General features: G+C 40.5%; 3 pseudogenes; 2 read left to right on the forward strand and 1 right to left on the reverse strand.

Moving 5' to 3' along the window:
* Positions 1 to 7: 7 nt before the first annotated feature.
* Positions 8 to 848, forward strand: LOC121842166 (annotated as a pseudogene).
* Positions 849 to 3,097: 2,249 nt separating this feature from the next.
* Positions 3,098 to 5,725, forward strand: LOC121842165 (annotated as a pseudogene).
* Positions 5,726 to 7,601: 1,876 nt separating this feature from the next.
* On the reverse strand, positions 7,602 to 8,274 carry LOC121842164 (annotated as a pseudogene).
* Positions 8,275 to 8,281: the final 7 nt, after the last annotated feature.

An 8,281-nucleotide genomic window follows, 5' to 3' on the forward strand; every position in this document is an offset into this window, starting at 1 on the left:
CAGCCAGGAAAACAAACTGAGAGCCATACTGCAGAGCCAAGTTGACAATGGCACATTGAAGAAGCCCAAATACAGCAAACGAAGCAGGGAAGATCAAAATTAGGGAATTTGCTAGGTAGTTACATGACCCAGCTGTTCTTTAAGATCATTATAGAGATCACTTTCATCGTGGGTCAGTACTACCTGTATGGGTTTGTCATGGTCCCCATGATCCCCTGCTCAAGATCTCCCTGCCCCTTCACTGTCGAATGCTACATGTCCCGTCCTACAGAGAAGACCATCTTCATCATCTTCATGCTGGTGGTGGCCTGTGTGTCTCTGGCTCTGAATGTGATTGAGGTGTTCTATCTGCTTTGTACAAGATTAAGATGCGGTGGCTCCAAAGGCCGCAGTTATCACACTACCTCAACAGCTTAACCCAGCCCCCTCCCGGCTCCTGGGTGGTCTGGTCACGTAGATACTGAAATGGACGCCCTGAGACAGAACAAGATGAATCTGGGTTTGAGAGTGGCCAGAGTTTAGGGGGTAGTCTGGATAGAACTAAGGAAGAGAAACATTTGCTGGGTGACAACCACTAAAACACTTGAAAGTTAATTTTCCTTGAATGTATCTTAATCTTTTGTATTGTTGAAAATCTGAATGAATAACTACCTTTTTGTCTTTTTATTTGTATTTATTTTAGGCACAGTGCACTAGTAGTGTGTATTACGTTTCTAAAATTGTCCTTAAGTTATGGCAACTACCAGCTGGGGTCTTGAATTGAGTTGTAAACTCACACTTGAATGCCTACAGTTGAGATATTTTCTGTCATGTGATACAATAAATGTGTCAAGATATACAAGTGTATTAAAAATAATAATCCAAAGTTAGTAGTGTTTTATTTGTATCAATGGTGCCTGAATGAAAATGAGAGACTGAAAACCCATCAATAAAATCACTGAAACATAACAAAATAACACACATTAGGAAATAGTTGATTATCTTAGGACACCATTTATGGAAATATGTCTATCAAATTAACATCACTGAACATAAGACATCTGGTCTCCAAATGCTAAAATAAAGGGGCTTGTAAATAAACTCTCATTTTTTTTACCAGAACTTTGTCAAACTACCAATCAAGACAAATGTTCTAGAAGTGAGAGTATGAAAATATGTCTGTAGCGTCATTTGAAAATAAGGATCGCCCCGTCCTCCAACCCCTCACCATAAAGAGGCATAGAAGAGTGGTATGTCTCCCAACCCCTCACCATAAAGAGGCATAGAAGAGTGGTATGTCTCCCAACCCCTCACCATAAAGGGGCATAGAAGAGTGGTATGTCTCCCAACCCTCACCATAAAGAGGCATAGAAGAGTGGTATGTCTCCCAACCCCTCACAATAAAGAGGCATAGAAGAGTGGTATGTCTCCCAACCCCTCACCATAAAGAGGCATAGAAGAGTGGTATGTCTCCCAACCCTCACCATAAAGAGGCATAGAAGAGTGGTATGTCTCCCAACCCCTCACCATAAAGAGGCATAGAAGAGTGGTATGTCTCCCAACCCCTCACCATAAAGAGGCATAGAAGAGTGGTATGTCTCCCAACCCCTCACATAAAGAGGCATAGAAGAGTGGTATGTCTCCCAACCCCTCACCATAAAGAGGCATAGAAGAGTGGTATGTCTCCCAACCCCTCACCATAAAGAGGCATAGAAGAGTGGTATGTCTCCCAACCCTCACCATAAAGAGGCATAGAAGAGTGGTATGTCTCCCAACCCTCACCATAAAGAGGCATAGAAGAGTGGTATGTCTCCCAACCCTCACAATAAAGAGGCATAGAAGAGTGGTATGTCTCCCAACCCCTCACCATAAAGAGGCATAGAAGAGTGGTATGTCTCCCAACCCTCACCATAAAGAGGCATAGAAGAGTGGTATGTCTCCCAACCCCCTCACAATAAAGAGGCATAGAAGAGTGGTATGTCTCCCAACCCCTCACAATAAAGAGGCATCGAAGAGTGGTATGTCTCCCAACCCCTCACAATAAAGGGGCATAGAAGAGTGCTATGTCTCCCAACCCCTCACAATAAAGAGGCATAGAAGAGTGGTATGTCTCCCAACCCTCACAATAAAGGGGCATAGAAGAGTGCTATGTCTCCCAACCCCTCACAATAAAGAGGCATAGAAGAGTGGTATGTCTCCCAACCCCTCACAATAAAGGGGTATAGAAGAGTGCTATGTCTCCCAACCCCTCACAATAAAGAGGCATAGAAGAGTGGTATGTCTCCCAACCCCTCACAATAAAGGGGTATAGAAGAGTGCTATGTCTCCCAACCCCTCACAATAAAGAGGCATAGAAGAGTGGTATGTCTCCCAACCCCTCACCATAAAGAGGCATAGAAGAGTGCTATGTCTCCCAACCCCTCACAATAAAGGGGTATAGAAGAGTGCTATGTCTCCCAACCCTCACCATAAAGAGGCATAGAAGAGTGCTATGTCTCCCAACCCCTCACAATAAAGAGGCATCGAAGAGTGGTATGTCTCCCAACCCTCACCATAAAGAGGCATAGAAGAGTGGTATGTCTCCCAACCCCTCACCATAAAGAGGCATAGAAGAGTGCTATGTCTCCCAACCCCTCACAATAAAGAGGCATAGAAGAGTGGTATGTCTCCCAACCCCTCACTATAAAGAGGCATAGAAGAGTGCTATGTCTCCCAACCCCTCACAATAAAGAGGCATCGAAGAGTGGTATGTCTCCCAACCCCTCACAATAAAGGGGCTTACAGGTATAATATAACAGAAATATCCTTATTGTTTTGCCAGAACTGGATTTACTACAGTACCAACCCAGGCACATATTCTGAAAGAGTATATTGTATTAAAAAATATATATTTCAGATTTCAAGACCTCATATTACCTTCTACCTACCTGGACCACCCACTTTTTCAATATCAGAAATACTGATACATAATTAACTTTATCATTGTGTTGCCAATTATTAACCTTCACAATCACCCCAGGTACAGCCAAATTCTAAACAGCAGACTTCTCATTTCAAGATGTCATGCACAACGTGCCACCTTGCACAACAGGCTAATTGTGCAACTTCAAGGTAGACGGTTGTAGGCTACTACACAGAATTTTATAATTTGTCTCTACAGCTGGTGTCTGTTGTGTTCTGGCCAGAAACGGTCTCTTTAAAGGTAAAGCATTTTTTTAACTTATCTATCTACTTCTTTTTTATGTTGCCTATAATTATTAATAATTGTATTGTTTTCATCTAACATGAATAGACATGAGAATGAAAATCTAATATAATCAAAAAATGATTTATTGATATGCTTGAACCATTCTAAGATGGACACCCTAAGTGAAACATAACCTACAAATTATTATCTGAAACAAGTGTAATAGTTTTTATTTAGATATTGATTTTGTGGTATTTGGGACATTTTATTTTGATAGCCTCGTGCCGTCTGTGTCCATTACTTGAAGCAAGTAAATCATTGATGCAGACTAAACACACAGACCACCTATACTGGTATACTGACCTCATAAGATCCCCGTGAGGCTTACAGCATGGAAAATATCACATTTACTCACTTTCCCAATGTTTTTGGGCATATCATAAAACTAAATTAATAGAATTTGTAACAAAATGTTATCACATCGAAATAGAATACATACTGTAGGTATATATAAGTGATATACACTGAGTGTAAAAAAACATTAGGAACACCTCTTTCCATGACATAGACTGACCAGGTGAATCCAGGTGGAAGCTATGATCCCTTATTGACGTCACTTGTTAAATGCACTTCAATCAGTGTAGATGAAGGGGAGGAGACAGTTTAAAGAAGGGTTTTTAAGCCTTGACCAATTGAGACATGGATTGTGTATGTGTGCCGTTCAGAGAGTTAATGGAAAAACAAAAGATGTAAGTGCCTTTGAATGGGGCATAGTAGTAGGTGCCAGGCTCACCAGTTTGAGTGTGGCAAGAACTGCAGTGCTGCTAGGTTTTTCACATTTCAAAGTTTCCCGTGTGTATTAAGAATGGTCCACCACCCAAAGGACATCCAGCCAACTTGAAACAACATGGGTCAGCATTCCTGTGGAATGCTTTTGACACCTTGTAGAGTCCATGCCCCAACGAATTGAGGCTGTTCTAGGGGCAAAAGGGGTGCAACTCAATATTAGGAAGGTGTTCCAAATGTTTTGTACACTCAGTGTATTTTGCTCCCGAAATACTGAATTCCAATGTTAGATGCTGAAAGATGACACATTAGATTTTGACTAAGAAGAAACATAATCTGGTTGTTAACAGACAGCATGGGATATCTCTCCTGTTATGCGATATGTTTTATAGCTCACTTGGCTCTAGGAAATAGCCTTACTATCCCATACACAGCTTGTGTTCTTATCTCCACAACACAGACTGTTCTCTGTTGAGCTACCTACTGTGTGTGATTCTGCTTTAGTCATTTGATATTTCATCATTTAATTTTATCATAGATTTTTCAACTTGTACTCAACTTGTACATTTGTTTTCCCAAACATCAGCATCACATGTGTCATTCCTATGTTCTTTTTCTTCCAACCAGAACAATCCGCAAACATGGGAGAGTGGGGATTCCTGTCATCACTGCTGGACAAGGTGCAGTCACACTCCACGGTCGTGGGTAAAGTTTGGATGACCGTCCTGTTTATCTTTAGGATCATGGTCCTGGGTGCCGGGGCAGAGAAGGTGTGGAGTGATGAGCAGTCTAATATGAAATGCAATACCAAACAGCCCGGCTGTAAGACTGTGTGCTACGACCACGCCTTCCCATCTCCCACATCCGCTTCTGGGTCCTTCAGATCATCTTCGTCTCCACCCCAACTTTGGTGTATCTGGGACATGTCATGCACGTCATCCACAAGGAGAACAAACTGAGGCAACGGCTAAGTCAGGCAGGCAAGGAGATGGGGAAAATGCCTAAGTATTCTGATGAGAAGGGTCATGTCAAAATCAAAGGTGACTTGTTGGCCAGTTACATGGTCAATATCTTCTTCAGGATTTTGCTGGAGATAGCATTTATAGTGGGTCAGTATTACTTGTATGGGTTTGTGCTGGACCCCAAGATTGAATGCAGCAGAGCTCCCTGTCCGTTCACTGTAGAATGCTTCATGTCACGACCAACAGAGAAGACCATCTTCATCATCTTCATGCTGGTGGTGGCGTGCGCATCTCTGCTGTTGAATGTGGTGGAGATATTCTATCTGATCTGCTCCAAGTGTGGTTCTGGCTCAAGAAGACGAGCCAAAGCAGTTCCAGCCATCGCAATCCACAGCTGTCTGGATGGAGGCAGTATGATGCAGAACGAGAAGATGAGTCTTCATGCAACTGGTCACAGCACAGCCTGAAGTCACTGATCACCAATCAACTATTGTAAACACTATTGACATTTCTGTTGATATACAGAGGAAGAATGCCACTAAAACTGTCAGCCCTACAATAATGCAGGGTCTTAAAGGCCCAGTAAAGTAAAAAACGTGAATTTCCTGTGTTTTATATGTATTTTTACACTATGAGGTTTGACTAATGCAGTGAACTTGTGAGAATAATGATATGCCCTTTCAGTGTAAGAGCTGTTTGAAATGGCTGCCTGAAATTGGAGTTCGGATGGAGTTTTGACCTTCCATAGTGACATCACCATGCGGTAATTAGTTAAATAGACCAATAAGAAAGAGAGTTCCAAACGCCGCTAACAGGTAATTTTCAGTTTTCCTCCCTACTCAGACCACACCCAGACAGTCCTAGCAAAATTATTTCTTGAGAAATTGATCTTTGCTAAGAAGTTATTTTTGTTTCTTTTTGACCATTTACATTGAAAACAATCACAGTAAGGTACCTCATTGAAATTATTGAGATAAATAAATAATTAGATAAAAACAAATGCATTGGACCTTTAAGATTATTTTTAGGCTTGGCTTGATTCCGTAAATTAATTTATTTTAATTTGACCTTTATTTAACTAGGCCAGTCAGTTAAGAACAAATTCTTATTTTCAATGACGGCCTAGGAACAGTTGATGACAAGTAAGGGTTAATACAATACAGTAGGTGGAGCAGGACTGATGCATTGAGCTTTGCATCATTGTCTTTTATTTGTTCATGATGTGCACTAGGAGCAGCCTAATTTTCAGCAGTCTTGTTGTCACTCCTCAGTGAGCTAGTCACCACAGGGTCTTTCTCTAATGAGGTGTGAACCTTGATGTAATTTGTATTTATTTTACCTTTATTTAACTAGGCAAGTCAGGTAAGAACAAATTCTTATTTTCAATGACGGCCTAGGAACAGTGGGTTAACTGCCTGTTCAGGGGCAGAACAACAGATTTGTACCTTGTCAGCTCGGGGGCTCAAACTTGCAACCTTCCGGTTACTAGTCCAACGCTCTAATCACTAGGTTACCCTGCCGATTCAGCATACATTGTTTTGGTTATTGAACCCACACTGTCCTAAAGTGACACAAAAAAATGGTTTCAGAAAATATTTATAATTTCATCATGTGAATATGTCAATTTGATTTTGTAATTTATTTATGGTTTTATAAAATAAAAAAAATGTGAGCGTTGACTTGAGTGTATTTTATGTTATAAGATGAGGAAAGATGATAAATAATATCAACAGGGGACTGGTGAGATGTTTTTTCTCTATTTGTACATCATATATAAAAAGTAAATTGTGCAGCAAAACAGGACTTTATGTGTACTGTATATTATATCAGTGATGTAATTGACTCAGACCAAAACATAAAACATATACACAGCATAGTCTTCCTGAGTCAAGAGGTCGAACAAACTTGTCATGGTAATTGACCATAACAAATATGTGTACAATGAGGCTGTCCACTTGGCATACACTGGTTGAATCAACATTGTTTCCACATCATTTCAATTAAATTACGTTGAATTGATGTCTGTGCCCAGTGGCTGTAGTCTACACACTGTATTTATATCTGCAGGAATGTACTATAATATTGAGTCAATTATGGTTGAATTGTAGGAGATGCAATTATAAGTACTTCATCAGTTAGATTTGATGAGGTGGCATTTTCAAAAGTTAATCACCTATGTACCAATCAGTGAAAGTTTGCTTTTACTACATCATGACAAAATGTGTTAGTATACAGCTGCATATGTGAAGAGAAATTATGTAAAATTATAAAACTCAGTGAACTCAAATTTGATGCTTGATATATGACTGCATGGATCCAGACAAGCTAATCTGTGTATGCAACAAATAGACTTTGATTTGATTTTGTTGTATTTGTTGAAAAGGCACGTCCTTATTAAATGCACAGCACTATTTCATGATTCATATCCCAAACAAAAAATGCACAAAAAGAACCAATTCGGTTGTCTCAGTAGTGCCTATGCATCTAGTCTCCTCTAGTATTCGTCAGACTTCAGAGATATTTTAGTCACAACTCAGCAATGCTTAGAATTTGTTAGAACATCCCAGTTTTTACTGCACATTAAACATATAGGCAGTACATTCAATCAATTTCACACAACAGAGTCAGAGAGCAGCAGTAAAAACAACAACATATTGTATTGGGGATTTCTTGTTATAATTGTGAGGTCAATGGCTCTCACTCACACTGTACATGAGAAAACAAATTAAGATAGACAGTGATTCAACTGAATATTCAGCAGAATGACTTCCTTTATCAAACTGCTTGTGTTTATCATGGAGTGCATACTCAGCTACAGGAGGTTGTCTGTTACACCCTGCCTAACCTTGATCCAATCAGGTGGAACATCTCCACCACATTGAGCAGCAGAGACACACAGGCCATCACCAGCATGAAGATGATAAAGATAGTCTTCTCAGTGGGCCGTGATATGAAACACTCTACATGGTCTCTTACATGGGTATCCACTGCATTTAATCTTACTGGGCAACACAAAGCCACAGGTAATACTGGCCTACTATAAATCCAACCTCAAATAGAATCTTAAAAAACACATTGGACATGTAACTGACAAGCAAGGTCCCCTTTATGTGAACTTTGCCATTGTCATCAGTGTATTTGGGCATTTTCACAATTCCATTCTTTCCTTTGATTGTTGTCTTCTCAGTTTGTTCTCCTTGTGGATGACGCATGACGCGGTGCCAAGTAAACCAGAGTTGGGACGGAGACGAAGATGATCTGAAGGACCCAGAAGCGGATGGAGATGGGAAAGCCCGGCCGTAGCACAGATTCTCTACAACCTGGTGACAGTGTACAGGTGACCAGACGTGATTGCTCATCCCCCCAT

This window comes from Oncorhynchus tshawytscha, unplaced genomic scaffold (assembly GCF_018296145.1).
Source record: "Oncorhynchus tshawytscha isolate Ot180627B unplaced genomic scaffold, Otsh_v2.0 Un_contig_15531_pilon_pilon, whole genome shotgun sequence".
NCBI classification, from domain to species: domain Eukaryota; kingdom Metazoa; phylum Chordata; class Actinopteri; order Salmoniformes; family Salmonidae; genus Oncorhynchus; species Oncorhynchus tshawytscha.